Source organism: Trachypithecus francoisi, unplaced genomic scaffold, assembly GCF_009764315.1.
Source record: "Trachypithecus francoisi isolate TF-2019V2 unplaced genomic scaffold, Tfra_2.0 Lachesis_group15, whole genome shotgun sequence".
In the NCBI taxonomy this organism is placed as follows: Eukaryota; Metazoa; Chordata; class Mammalia; order Primates; family Cercopithecidae; genus Trachypithecus; species Trachypithecus francoisi.
Window position 1 is genome coordinate 45,118,829 of NW_022681460.1, and position 14,085 is coordinate 45,132,913.

At 33.8% G+C, this 14,085-nt stretch overlaps 1 protein-coding gene and 1 long non-coding RNA gene across 7 annotated transcripts in view; one reads left to right on the forward strand and one right to left on the reverse strand.

Annotated features, from left to right (window-relative positions):
• Positions 1-12,838, reverse strand: part of LOC117097136 — a 32,594-nt gene extending 19,756 nt beyond the window's left edge. For all 3 annotated transcript variants that reach the window (XR_004442824.1, XR_004442822.1, XR_004442823.1), the window contains exon 1: positions 12,697-12,838. This is a non-coding gene — a long non-coding RNA (uncharacterized LOC117097136). The remainder of the gene's footprint in view (positions 1-12,696) is intronic.
• Positions 1-14,085, forward strand: part of GRIK2 (glutamate ionotropic receptor kainate type subunit 2) — a 716,255-nt gene that overhangs the window by 49,872 nt on the left and 652,298 nt on the right. The window lies entirely within an intron of this gene.

Below are 14,085 nucleotides of genomic sequence, written 5' to 3' on the forward strand. Positions count from 1 at the left end.
TTCTTGCTTTTGAGGGAATAGGCCCTACCAGACCAGTCTGAATCTCCTGAAATGCTGGTGACTAAACTTTTGTTTTGATACCACAGTGTTAGTAAACGAACAAACAAAAAGCAGTCATGATTTCCAATTTTTCTAGAAGATCTCAAGTTGTTTTTCATGCATATCGTGAGAGAACAAGTTTTTTGTTTGTTTTTTCTTCTATCTTAAAACTGGATAGGCTTGTGCTCCCCAGAATATGGTATTATGCAGTTTAAGAGATTCTTTACCTGCTTGACGAAGTCAAACATCAATAGTTCTACCTTGATAGACTTTCAGGTCTGGAAAAAGCTTAATAGAGTAGGGAGTTTTTATGGCGTCATTGTTTTCTTTTCAACTTTTAGTTTAGGTTCCAGGGGTACATGTGCAGGGTTTGTTACATGAGTGCACTTCTTGTTATGGGGGTTTGGTGTACAGATAATTTTGTCATCCAGGAATCAGCATAATACCTGATAGGTATTTTTTCAATTCTCCCCTTCCTTCAAACTTTTGCCCCCAAATAGGCCCTAATGTCTATCATTCCCTTCTTTGTGTCCATGTGTGCTAGATGTTTAGCTTCCACTTTATTTTGTTTTACTTTGCCGATGCTATGGAGTAAAGAAAGTAGTGTGGGAAAATTCTTATGGTGAACGGATATGTATACTTGTCTTTTGGGAGAGATATATATATATATTAAAAAGGGATGAAGAGGGCAGAATTTTTCCAATTCTTGGGAGAGGGAAAACTCCAAGAGATAAGAGTGGATGGAGGTAATTTTAAAAAGAGAAGAAACATTGATTGAGATTTGAATGTTTGCTGGATGGCAGAAAAGGATAGCATGAAACCCTGGCTTTGGCAACAGATGTGTCTGAAAATGTTGTAGGACTGTCTCCTTAGTTCAGCGAAAAACCGGGTTCTTGCCACAGGACCAGGAAAAGATTAGGCTCACAGACACTTTGAAGGGTGAAGAGGACAGAATTTGTTGGGAGAAAAGGAAAAAGGAAAAAACAACACAGCAAAGCGAGATGGGGTCCTTCTAACAGGCTCTCCACCTCACCAACTGAATCCCAGGTTACCCCCCAGGAACAGGAGAGGCCAGGCTCCTTCCCCGCTGCAAACAGCAGGAACTTCCAAAGGCTTCACCCCATCCTCCCAGTGCACAGGATGGTTGGAGATTCTCCAGGAAGCCCTTTTTATTTGGCTGCCTCAAAACCTCAATACTTGCCTGACATGCTGCCAGATTTCTTGAAAGACACGCTATAAACTTATGTTTTTTATATGTTGACATAGGGTTTAGAAGGAAGTATAAAACACAAAGAGTGATGGAGGGGACAGATCAGTGGAAGACCGCTTTGAATCTAGACCTGGAGTTGGCAAACTTTTTCTGTGAAGGACCAGCTAGTAAATATTTACAGATTTGTAGGATATGATTGCTGTAGCAACTACTCAATCCTACCTTTATAGCATGAAAGTAGCCATAGCCAGTACATAAATGATTGATCACTGCTGGGATTCAATATAACTATTCACAAAAGTAGGGAGTAGGGAGATTTGGCCTGAGGATGGCAGTTTTTGCCCTGTCTGGACTGTTTTCCCAGATTTCTTTGCATTAACGTATTTACTACTTCTCCTATTAGCAAGTCTTGAGTGAATCAGCAAATAAATAACACAAGATTCTTTTCCAGTTTTACTCTTTCTTTTCCTATAATGTTTACAATAGAATTGTGTGTGAATAATTTTGATTCTACCGCTACCTCCATTTGCGTTACACTATTTCATTTTTCTCATTATTCTCAGTGTAGCAGAATGCATCACATAACCATCACCTTGAGATTGTCAAGGAGTCACTATTTTGAAAAAGGGGTCTTTAAGGAAAGGCACCTGGGATAAGAGGCATATAGTTACTTAAGATACAAGGGGAGATAATAAACATCCTATGTATGGGTAAATAAAGTGAGTAAAGTACAGTATTACTTTTAGTTGTTAAGAATCAAACAGCTTACTTGAGATGAAATAAAGGGCAAAATGTCTCTAAATGTGGAAAATAAGTATCTCGAAACTAAATAATTTAACTCTAATTTACAAAAAGAAATACTGTGATATGGAAAAGCACTAAAAATACCTAGTGATTGATAGAAAAAGCAGAATACATTAAATATAAAAATAAATTATGTGGCAGTATTGTGATGATTCTTCAGAACAAACAAGTGGATACAGGTTTCTGAGTTTTAATCAAGGAATCCAATTTTGTTCAACCATATCTTCTGAGGCAACAATAAAGCTAAAGTGGGGCAAGTTCATTTCAGATGCAAGAAAATATTTAAATGAATCATTTAAAAAGTGATTAATATTATATATAAATGAAAATTATTTCTGAAACTTTTAGTAGGATACACCTTTTGAATATGTGCATATATTTGGGAGATTCTGAACTGAATCAAGGTAATAGTTTTCCCTTTCCCTTGATTACTTACTCTAGAAATAAGAATGCTACCTGAGAACATTTGGCCTATATTTAATATAATTTGTCATACCTTAATTTTAAATTGTAATTATTCTTTTAAAATTTTTACTTTATTCTTATTTTAAAATTTATTTTATTTTATTTTTTAGTTTTCTCAAGATGGTATCTCACTCTGTCTTCTAGGCTGGAGTGTAGTGGCCCAGTGATGACTCACTGTAGCCTCTACCTCCTGGGCTCAAGGGGTGTTACCATCTCAGCCTCCCAAGTGGCTCAGACTACAGGTGTGCACCACCTCGCCCAGCTAATTTTCTGTTTTTTTTTTTTTTTTTTTGAGACGGGGTCTTGCTCTGTTGCCTATGTTGGTCTTGAACTCCTGGACTCAACTGATCCTCCTACCTCAGCCTCCCAAAGTGCTGAGATTACAGGCATGTGCCATCACATCCAACTCATCTTAAATTGTATTTATTCTTAAATTATTTTCTTTTTTCCTCAAGGTAGAATTTTTCCTGTATGCTGAGATAAAGTCTGAGTGGAAGTTGCTCTTGTATTTATTCATATAGCTATTACTTTAATACTTTAAAAATATTTTAGATTTATATTAAGTAATATATTCAATTTGGTCAACATGTTTTATCTCTAAGCCTTGGCAATGTAGCAATATGTTTTTAAAAATACTATTTGTAAAATGTATTAAAGTTTCAAAATTAAGAATAAAAACATGGTAATGTAATAGACTTTGGTGACTGTTGACTTCTAGTTTTCTTTTAAAGGTATAATGATTCAAGTTCATAAAATTCCTTCAGTTTATATGCAAAGTTCTCCTTAACTGCATTTTCTTATAGGGCTATACCATTTTTTTATTAAGTAAAAATTTTCAATTTGGGAATTGCAATCCTTCTTTCTTATTGAAAATCTGTTCTTTTTCAGATTAGGGAAAAAGACCCACATGGTTGATGGTACTAAATGCTTCTTCATTAATTACTCTCTGTCTACTCACTACTCCTTGCCTCATTACTGAATCATGATCATTTCTTCCCCTTAGATAAAAGCTTCTCTGTTTTACCAGCATACCCCTCTGTTTTCTTATCTTTGCCAGTTCTTTGCTACATGCCCCTGGGGCCAGTCCACCCCATCTGCTATATATTAATTTCCCCCTAATTTGCTGTTACATGTCTCATTCTATTGGGAGCAATCTAATCTTAGATTTAAATTTTTTCCCAGACGTTTCTTCTTCCTTCTTATATACCCAGTATGTAACAGCATCTCTGTCATTCCTTTCCTATTCAGGCTGCTTCTCTATCAATTCCCGGTGAATCTTGGAACTGAGAGACAGGCTCAGAATACTCCTTGATCTGCACTATCTTACTGTCCTTTTCCTCAATAACTTAATGGCTTGCTTTAGTCTTCCTCAATGGCTTTCTCTTGCCATTGTATTTGGAGACTTAGTAGTAATATTAATGACCATTGATGACCCTGGTGTCTCATGGTTTCCACCTCCTAAAAGCTGGTGGTGGTTGTCTCTATTAAGTCTCAGCCAATCTGAGCTTCCTACCATTGTGATTACACTCTCATTACTTAAACATATTCCATATCCAAGAACTTTAACTCAGCATACTTTCTGTGAACACAACATCTTACTCCAACTTCCATAATGAACTTCTCATTTATCTCTTCCCCCGAGTCCTTCTGTCCTTCTCGTATGCCCTCTTACATCTTATTCATTCTGGTTTGTCTGCTTAAATGTTCAGCTTGTACTCCAGGGACAGCCATTTCAACAGTGCATTTGCAACCTCTTTAGAATTTATTGTCCCTTTGATCTTCTACCAATTTTCTTTCATCTTTCCATTGCCCTAGTTATTCTCCTGTGTCTTTTGTAATGGGCAAACAAATTCTGTTAACGTGGGCTATGGACCCAAATGAGTGCTGCCTGACTAACTCTACAGCAAATTCTTGCAGTTTTACAGCACTTGGGATCTAGCCACTTTTCCCATCTGTAGTTGACTCATTCACTAATGTGGTCCAGGATTTTTCCTTTCATGGCACACATAGGAACTATTTTTATGTGACTTTTTACCTATGAATGAGGCCAAAATACTTGCCTTGTTTACACTAATGGACATTGCAAAGACTTAAAAGACTTAGTGAGATAATGTGTGTTAAAATACAGTTTTACATCTATAAGGCCCTAATATTATAATCATTCCACAGGCACATCTCATGCTTTACCACCCCTGTGTCTTATTCATTCTGATCTCTGCCTGTGATATCCCTCCTCAACCTTTAAGACTTAACTTAAATACTATTTTCTTCTGTGTTACCTCTATCCACTCAGCACCTGGCCTGTTCCTGTTGGCCTTGATAACTAGAAATCTTTATTTTGAATAATCCTGACTATATAAGATTCTATGGTCCTGGTATCCAGGTAGTACATAGTCCAATGCTCTGTATCTAGTTGGGCAGAATAAATTTGTGAGGCACCAAATTAAACTGAATGATACATTTTGCAAATTTAGAAGTGTACTCCTGATAGCAAAGGTTTAAATGAGTTTATGGGTTATTCATAGGACTTTTATGAATTTTTCATTCTTTTTATCTATACAGTTCATCAGCTTATTATTATATTTCATTATAAAGAATAAATTAATTATTACAAGGATAATAAAATGATATTTTTTGTTACAGTGAATAGATTTAAAGCAGCATTGATTCCTCTCCTCTTCAGTGATTTTTTTTTTACATGTACACTAAGTTTTATACACTAAGAACCTTATGGTTTTGGTAGCATAAGATTGTCATCTTGTAAAAGAGCTTATTATCGGATATGCTAGTGAGACATATTTCTGAATAATCCCTGGGAAAGGAAAATATATTGATATATCACTTTACCATCACCTGTTTGAAGCAATGGCTTCAAACTAACTGTATATTTTCAATATTGCCCTTAGAAATCCTGTACCTTGAAGGATAGCTAGATTAAATGCCAAAACAATTTTCAAAACACTCTATACACATGGCTTTATTGTATTTTTTTTGTGAGATAATTTATGGAAATACCACCTATCGCCTACTAGAGCCATTTCAATCACCCTTTCTTTTTGCTTTGACTATGACATTGAGTGTGATATATGTGTGTGTATACATATCTATATATAAATATATGTTTATATATTTATATGTGTGTGTATGCATTATTTTTATATATTATATATATTTTTATATGTGTGTGTGTGTGTGTATATATATAGTGTGTATGTATATATATATATATTAGAGTAGCCCTTTACTTTTTTTCTTTTCTCAACACAGCTGAAGGTTATAAACATTTACTTTAATAAGAATAGCTTTCTAAAGCATTACTATCTCATTACAGTGGGAAAAGACCAGGAATCTTAGAAGCAGAATCTTAGTGACTTGGAGGGAAATTGTTGGAAAAAGGTACCTAAGGTTTATAAATGTGTCCTCCTAGGAAGTTTTGCTTCTTTCCACAAATTTCTATGGGGAACCTCAAGTTATAAATTTGATTTCTTCTCAGGCATTTGAGAGAATCTGACCCAGTAATTCTAAGTCTACATATTTGCCCTTTAGATAACATCGGTTTCAAAAATGGAGAGCTCTATTTTTGCTTTCTTGATATATTTAGAAAAACAGTTCTCTCAGGAATTTTGATTATAAATAGTATAAACAGATAATTGGGAAGCTGTAATCAGCCAGTTGTTGGTTACCTAACATGTTAGGATATTTGTGACATATGTAGAAATGTAGGCTTTACTGATTTCTGGAAATCTATAGATTTCTATATATGTCAGGGAACATTAGAAGGAATTTAGCTCCCATGTAGTTCAGTTATGACATCTTTACAATATCTCTCAAGGTTGATTTTTATTTATGACCATCTTGAACTATTAATGAGGCATTATGTACTTCAAAGTCTATTATTTTGGGGGGCAATTCATATTGTTAGAAAATTCTTCCCTAAATTCCTAAATTGACATTTGACCAAATAGAACTAATGTCAATTTCACGTGTACAGCTATACTTAAGATTTTAAACTTAAGTCATTCTATAGTGTAGTTACCAGAACTTTTGTCAGCCTGTCTCCTTCCCTGATTCTCTTGTCATTGTCCGAATTACAAATGTACTCCTTAGAAGTGAATTCCATCATCTAGCACAGAGTATGAGCATGACCATAATGTAAGCACTACTTTATATGCTATAATTCAGGCTTGAATTAACATGTAGGCAGCCAGATCAAGCATTGGCTCATTGAATTTGTGATTAATTGAGGCATGAATCTTTTCATAATATGTACTGTTTTAGAGTTAGTCTACCTAATATGGAATATTGTGTTGTTTTTATGTTTTACCTAGGTTTTCCTCAAATTTCTTAACAAGAGTTTGGACAGTGATCTCTTTATTTCCAAAATCCATGTACTATACATATGTTAAGATATTTGTCAAATATACTTTTGATTTGAAACATTAAACTGTCCATATATCTGACCACCAAAATAAGTTGATAAATATATTTTGCAAGTACATTTAAGTCTGAGATCTGAAACACAGTGTAAGAAGTTATTTATGGGGGAAAAATCTAAACATCACCCATATTTGGTCAATCAAACTGTGCAAATTATTTTCCCAAATTTGTACTAACCACAAGTTAGCAGGCAGTAAAGCAATTATAGGGAAATCAAAATATTTTTCTTTGCCTCAGTTTCTTTATTTATATAATCATATGATTGGACACAAAATTTATATATTAAAGAAATACTTGCAACATATATTTAGTCATATATATGCAATTCTAACAAAAGTGATGTTTCTGGTTAGTGAGCCATTTTGAAGCATGAGAGGGGAAGGAAAGAAGTGGATTCCATAGACAGCAACAAAAAGATTGGCAAGAAGTCACAGACATAGCCTGAGAGAAGGGAGCAGACACACTGTGTTTCCTCCAAACACAGAAACACACACCAATTTAAAATACAAGCATTAGAACTAAAGTCCATAGCTTGGACTTTGAGTAGAAGTATATGGCTAGAAAGTCCTTTATAATCTCAAGGAGCTCTAAGTTTTAGAGAAATAATTAACATACAAGAAAGATTACATCATCCATTTAGTAATGTAAAGAAGGCTAGCTCATTACATTATTGTTTATGGGATATTTGAACACTATTAAAAGATAAAAAGGAATCAGAGAACATATTGGAAAGAAATACATCCATTACCATTATGTTTAGATTTCTTATGAGTTTATAAGGAAAATCTTTAAATATTAGTAAAGAAAGTTTGCAAAAGACATGAAGAGAAATAATTCACATATGAAGAAATACAAATTCCCTTAAGAAATAAAAATGGTATTGATTTACCAACATTTTAACCACATTTGTAATCAAATAAATATCAATAACAAAAATGAAACAGTTATTTAACTGCCAAAATATTAACAAGTATCTCTCTCATTTGTAAGAATATAAAGTGATTTTTATCTCTTATTTCGTATTATTCTGAATTTTTAATTTTTAAAAACAAATGCATTACTTTATAGCTGAAATCAACACAAAACATAATTTAGCTCTAGGCTTCCTGAAAGCCAGGACAATGTGAAGCACTCAGCAGTATATATAATGTAGGCTGAGGCACCTGCAACAAAAGACAGATTAACAAGAGAAAAACATGCTAATTTATTTACTATAAATTGTACACAACAAGGGAGGCTTTGGAAATGAAGACCCAAGGAAACAAGTACACTCGTATGCTTTCATGCTTAGGTTTGATGAAGCAATGGATAGTTGTGAATTATCAGTGGACAAAGGGAGTATGATCTAATGATAATAAACTGGTGGAATTTAGCAAATCCTGTTTATTTTCAGATTCTCCTTTGTGTCTCTGTCTCCAGAGTATTCTGCATATTATTCTTTGACACTGTATTTAAAAATCTATATAGCTTGGTGTCAATGGTAGAATACTTTGAATCTATTTGTTAATCAAGTACGTTCCAGATATTTCAGATGCCTTTAATATTTCGACACACAAAGGGAGAAATATCTGATAGGGAGACTTTGTACATGATTTTCTTGGAGTGCAGAGACTATTAATTCAAAGATAAAACATTGGGAAAAAGCTGGAAAATGGGAAAATTCTCCAATTTGGAAAAAGCTAAAGAAAATTAGAGAACATCATGACTTGTTCACTCTTTGTTCATTTTTTGTTCTTTATAAGTTGTTCTAGTAAGTTTATTGATCAATACATCGACTACTTGACTCCAAAATATTACTGAGTCTGTTGAAAGTCATTCTACAACTCAGGAAAATTATGTAACTGCCCTCAAGGTTACTAACCTTCTATCACAGATAGCCAGAGAAATCTAGAAAATCATTCACAAATCACATTTCACATCCAGATGTCTTGAAATTTTGTAGCTCTAGTAATAATAGATTTAATTAGTAATAATAGATTTAATTAGTAATAATAGATTTAATAATAGAGAGTGACTATAAACAAGACAAGAGCCATCATAGATTCTTTAAATGAATCCATAATAAGTTGAGGAATGAACCTTACTACAGTATTGTACTATGTTATCATAACATTGATCTCTTTGTTGCTACGTTATTGAATCCTTGGAGTTTAAGAAATATGGCCGATTGAAAGTCACTGAACATGCCAGAAATTTGAAAGTCTCAAGACCTCCTCAAGGATGTGAGTCTGTGCCAGGGACAATTTTAGTATCAGCTTTAGAACTTCTGGTCCAGACCCCAGCTGGCTTAATAGCTGATGTATACCAGAGAACATATATTTTGCAAGTAACTGGTTCCTTTGAGTGTGGCAGTAACTACTCGGTGCTTCCTGTTGCCTACATAGTTTAGTTCATCCTTTTTATCCTGCTATTTAATGTACTTTGATATGGTGTAGCAAAAATGCCCTTCCAGTCCCCCAAAGAAAGAAAATGACATGAAAGAAAAAGAAAAAAGGAATATAATAGAGAAGAAAAGAAGGAAAAAGGTGGCAGAGAGGAAGAAATGGTAGGAGAAGAAACTGAGGGAGTAGAATAAGAGATTTATTTTGTGTGTGTGTTTAGCTCAGGCAGTGATTACTAGTGTGATGTTTGGTGAAACATTAAATATCCCTGGGCTTCAGTTTCCTCAGAGTAAAACTGGAGGATTCTATCTGATAAACTAACATAGCTTTCAGGTCTTTTGAGTTTGATCCCACGACAATGTTTGAATCTCCTTTCCCACTCTGTTTTTTCATGTGTTCTATACTTCAGCCAGATCCCTTTACTTAACAGTCTCTAAATCATTCTTCCTCCTTTTTAGATTAATCATTGCACAGTCTTCTCAAACTCCTTATCCTGTGGAAATTCTACTTAATTTTTATGTTTGAGCTCAATTGTCATTCTGTAGCCTCCTTGATTTCTGATGTGGAAATTAGTTTCTCTTCCCTATGAGATGCTATATAGTACTCCTTGCTTTATATCTCTCTTATAGCTCTTAACATTCTACTATCAATTATTATTTGTACTTAATATCTTTGAAGACAGGGGCCATGTGGTTATCATTCTTATGTCTTTCATAGCTACTAGCAGTCATTTATTATATTAGGCAGTCAATAAATTGGTTGAATAAAACTAGACTAATTATGCAGAATTTCTTTTGAGATATTTGTTTCTGTTGTCTTATGAAAAATTAACCATACAAAAGCCACCCTTCATGAAGGCAGCATGGAATGGTAGAAGAAAAATAAAAGGTAAAATCTGGATTTGCACCCCATTTTTAAATTTAATTATTTTGTTAACCTGAACAAATTATTTACTTTTCTGAGAGTCCATTATTTATTAAATCTCTGAGGAGGGGGTGCCAAATACCTCCCACTTTTGCTTTTTAAGAAAGGTGAAATAATATATTTAATGTGACTGGCCAGAAGATGTGCTTGCCAAAGTCAGTTTCCTTTTCATCACTCTTTTAGTGAAAGTTAGAGACTTTATTTTGTGCTACTTATTTTATGTTATTTCACTTTCCTATGGAGACACTTTGGATATCCGACATTAAGGTATATTCACACCTATTCAAGTGTAAAACAGTATTCACTAGTACTCAAACTAATAGCCAATACTTTATCCCAATAAATAGCTTTCATTTCATTATGGCTTGAAATATTTTTATTAATTTAAAATCATGCTATATATATTTAATACCTTTCTATTAGTCAATTCACAAAACATGGAGGACATGTTTCTTATGAAAGTGACACAAAGGCTAAAATGGTATTTTCAATAACATACATAGAAGCAGAGCATATGGGTATCTAAGAGAAGCATACGGATTTCCATATGTTAAACACTTTCTTCAAGAAACATGGCTATAGTATTGATAATCAGCATAGTATGGTTCCTTAATTTAATTAAAGACTAGAGCCCTTTATGTAGCAATAGTAAAATCCCTAATAACACTTTAAAAATAACTTACCAAATGGTTCTCAAGCTTGGCTGCATATTAAAATCATGGGGGAACTTTAAAAAATTAATAATGCCTGAGGTTTCACCCAAATACATCACTGTTTAATTGCCCTGTGCTTACAGTGTGCGAAATGTTTTGTTTTTTCATTTTTCAAAAAGTTCTCCAGTGTGTAGCCAGGCTTGAGAACTATTGCTCTCAAAATATCAAATAAGACACTGCTTTCAAGTTCCTCCAGAACTACTTGACACTATATTTTATTTTCCTAAAAAGGTGGCAATGATACATACAAAGATATGTTTACTCAATGCTTAAGTCAGTCTTAGGCATCAAAAATTGAAGTGCCTTCAAGCAAAACTAAATAATGCAAAGTCTGTTTTTATTGGAGAGCAAGTTAGGGGGATTCCATCTCAATGTGTTTTTTTATTGCTTTCTTATGTTTTAAAAAAACCCCAACAACACAGTATTACATTTCTAAAGTATAACAAAATGGGTTAAACAGGGAGTAGTGAAGCATTGAGAATACTATCTGAATGTTGTCCATGGACCTATTCCACCATTTAATAGTCTCAGCCTCTACAAGTCATCAAAATTCAAACCATGTGATTAATGGCAATACAACAAAATGGCAGTTTTATTTTTTCAGTAACTATGCATCTTTCAGTTACTATAAAAATGCAGTTTTCTGTAGCATGATAGTTCTAAGAAAATCTTTTCTGCTAAGGATATTGCTCATGAAAATGATGTACTGACTCTCTACATATTAAAGTTTTCAAAATGGAATTCCCTCCCTACATTTCAGTGACCTTCAATAGATAATGTTATTATTCAACTGTATCCTGCTATTAAGATCAGAATAAGAAATAGCAGCTTTAGATTTCCCATCCTCTTTTTGTTTCCGTTCCCTTCCCAGTAATTTCTTTTTTCATTCATCTTCAGATTTATCCATCCCTGGTAATTTCAAGCCAGAAGAAACAAATTAAGAAAAAATTAATTGACTTTATTTGCTTTAATGCTACCAGCCCATATTATCTGCTTTCTTAAATGAGTTTGGAATTGCCAGCTTTGAGGGTATTACACTACATTTTGGGTTGCTGCCAGCATATCCTGAACAAATATATTTAAATCAAAGCCAAGCTGCTTAAATATTCATGTTATGCTCTTATTACGGTTTAGAGAAATGTGAAACCATTTAAGATTTGCAAACGTGTTACATGGCCAAAAAATGTGCTTGAACTGTCAGAAATGTACTTTAAATTGATAGTGTTAACCTAGTTTAATAAGGAAAAGTTTCCACAGTCTTATTAGTAGTGATACATTTAAATGTTTAACTTATTTGTGATTTTTCAGTCACTAGGGCAATATGAATGTAACCTTTCCTTGAAACGTCAATTGGAAATGACCCCCCAGTATATAATGTTATGAAGTATGTAGACTATCCAATTCCATGTGCTTTATGTCTGTACCTTGATTTTATAAGCACCCTTTTATCACATATACAGTGTATTTTATTATACTATTTTTAACACTTCATTGGCACGTTTCTTCAAAATGTAAAGTTGCTAAATTTTATATAAAACATATTCTTAAGTTCCAGTGACAGACTTTGAGGATTCCCAATTGTCTGAACAAAGCATAAGATATAAAAATGGGAATAACCAAGAAAAGCACAACACCAATAACCATTACATGAAACAAAGGAAGTAAAGAAGGAGAAGCTGAATTCACACCCTTTGAAGAAGGGGGACAATTGAGTTATTCCTACCATAGACTGAAGGAAGAAGGCTGATTTTCCTGTTGCCTCCTCTCTTCCCTCTTTTCTTTTTCTCCCCCCTTAGTTTTCTTTGATTGGTAGCATTATCAACTGACCATTTGGAGCATCTGATTTTGTTTAAAACAAGTTTGTTCTTTTTACTTTCCTTCAAGACAAAGAAACTATTCAGAATTTTTAAATTCCAGAATTCCAAAAGCTCTTTGTTTATAATCATAGATTCTAGTGATAGTAGAATGATCTGTGATTTATGGCATGGAGCATTTTCAAAGCAGTCTGAACAATTCAATATAAATTTATGAGTTACCAATGAGAATTGCCACTGTTTCACTCCTGCTCCCCACATGAGTATAGACAAACATGCTAGACCTTCCCATCAGGGGAAGAACCCATTAAGCCAGTTCAGTGGTCTCAAGTCACTGGTGCTGTTTTATGCTCTTCAGTTAAATGTTCACATTTCAACATAGGAGATTAACTGGTTATAGCAATAGGTCCAGCCATGAGACTGCTTGTCCTATACTGAGATCTTTTTTTTATTTCTAAAACTAAACCTTTGATCAGTCCAAACCATTAGCGTTTACTGAATTCTGCTCTATATGTTGTAGTGTTAGAGAAAAGTTCCAATAGCTTTCTCTGTGGGAAACCATAAAGTTGTTTTTTGGCTTCAATGAGGCATAAACCTTACTGGGGCAGAGCCTGCGAGGATTACATGAGCATTGGTTTCAGTGCTCTGCTAAGAGAAAGAACTTGAGCTTATTGGTATAAGCCTGGTAGATTTTCAAGATTTTCAGACATTTTCAATGAACATTTACAAAATTCACATACCCAAGCATTCACAAATTTTGTATGCAGCAATGTGTTACCTTTAACAGTGTTGTTTCTTTAATGTTTTAAAAAAACATAATCCTGAATTTTAACAGCAGTTTGAAATAATTTTTAAGACTCAATAATTTATAAAAGTCTTCTACATTTTACCTACTGGATTTGGTTATAACAGGACTAAAACTATTATTTTGGAGAGTCTGTATGTGTAGGGGTAGTGGGTCATAGGGATTAGTGGGGTATGGCAGGCTGAGGCAGGGAAAGGAAACTGACTTTCTGGCAAAGTGGACTAATTTGTTTTTGCTATCAGCATTTTGTGTATCTAAAAGAGAAGAAATTAAAAGTGGGTGATGTGTTTTGAAATGTTGGTTCTATCTTTTTCTTATGAGTTTAGCAATATGTTGTATGTTGAGTCTCCTCTCTCCAAGTAAAATGCCATAATTTAAAACAATGCTTCTTAAGTGACTAGAGTGGGAATAGGGAAAATTCTTCTAAGGATATTGGGGTTGGGAGTGGGGTGATAACCTTTTAAAATTTGTTTTCTAATTTCCTCAATTCTTT